This window comes from Octopus bimaculoides, chromosome 7 (genome assembly GCF_001194135.2).
Source record: "Octopus bimaculoides isolate UCB-OBI-ISO-001 chromosome 7, ASM119413v2, whole genome shotgun sequence".
Taxonomy (NCBI): Eukaryota; Metazoa; Mollusca; class Cephalopoda; order Octopoda; family Octopodidae; genus Octopus; species Octopus bimaculoides.
Window position 1 is genome coordinate 89,356,615 of NC_068987.1, and position 1,722 is coordinate 89,358,336.

The following is a 1,722-nucleotide window of genomic DNA, read 5'->3' on the forward strand; positions in this document are numbered from 1 at the left end:
AGCAAGCTAGATAGATAGATAGACAGACAGACAGGTAACTAGATAAATAGACAAATAGATGGACAAACAGAGACAGATAGATTATTATGTACTTCACCAGGCATGAGATAACTTATCTATAAATTCCTTGAAGTACCGAACAAATAGTTAGAGATTTATTAATGCTATGACAAAAATATCTGTATGAAGGAAATAGAACAAGATGCAGGAACCTTGAATTTATCATAAAAAGTGGACATGGAGGTTTGTCTGTATGTAAATATATGTGTATGTAGATATATCATATGTGTGTGTGTGAAAGTGCTTGTGTGCGTGCATGCGCGCACGTGTGTGTGTGTGTGTACATGCACACATATATATACAAGTTTGGTTTCCCCCAAAAGATGGTCAGAGTAATAAAATCATTCCACAATGCTATAATGGTTTCCATGATGAAAAGTAGTTCAGTTGCTGATTATTTCCATGTAAAGATTATTTCCATGTAAAGCTCTGTAATGGTCCTTGTATTATTTGCTATCTATTTCTCAGCCTTGCTGCAAAGTGCATCTAGGAATATCGATGAAATTGTGCATATCCAATTTCGGTCAGAACCAGAACCAAAGTCAGGGAACAACTTCTGTGAGCGTTTGCATTTGCAGATGGTTGTGCTTTGATTGCACTTTCACAGAACATCTGCTAAATTCTTTGGTCAAACCATCAGCTTGAAGAAGACCGAGGTTTTGCACAAGCCAGTACCTGGCCGCCTGAACAGGATCCTATTGTCCTAAATGCTGTGCCAAAATTTTGCTACTTGGAAAGCATTCTGTCAAATAATATCTAGCCTTGTGTCTATGTTAGAAACCATTATGCTTAAAATTTGTATAATTTCTTAAATTCCACTGTCTAGTTAATGTTAACGACCTAATTCTTGAACTACTATCATTATTTAAAAAATACCGATTTTGTCTTTAGGCGCGTTCCATAAACAAGCTGGTGAAAAAGGCGGGTACTACTAAAGCAGCACGGTCCCGAACGCGCAGTCGCGCTAGCTAGTCGTGAGTAGTCGATCCTAGCCCTGTCCCTAACCCTAACCCTGTCCCTAACCCTATCCCTAACCCTAACCATATCCCTAACCCGCGTTTGTAAATGAATACGTGTTTAGGGTTAGGGTTAAGGTTAGGATCGACCACTCACGACTAGCTAGCGCGGACACGCGACGGCGAGTTCGGGACCGTGCTGCTTTAGTAGTACCAAAAGGCGTAACGCTTACATTATATTGTAATTAACGAAATAATATAGATTATATAGGGGCATAACTACAGATGTGTGTCCTTTCATTGACTTTGTTTCTTTATGACTTTCTGAAAAATGCATATTTTTTAATGAAATTTTCAACAAACATGTTTGAGATTATGTGGATTACGATTATGTCGGAAGTGTAAAAAAAAAAAAAAGATTGGGGTAGGGGTCAGAAAAATCACACACCCAGTCTTTATTTCCTCTTACGTTCAAATGAGATGTAGGAATAAACCAAACCCTTTTTGTTTCTCCATCAAAATCCGATATACACCATGTGAAACTGTATTAAAAAAAGAAATATTCATTTTTCATAAAGTTATAAGAAATCAAAATCGATGATGGACGGGGTACACAACTGTATTTATACCGATTATATTTAGCTTTAATAACGTACTTAGTTTATTAAAAACGAATCGTCGTCTTTTTTATGTTTGTTTTTGCAAT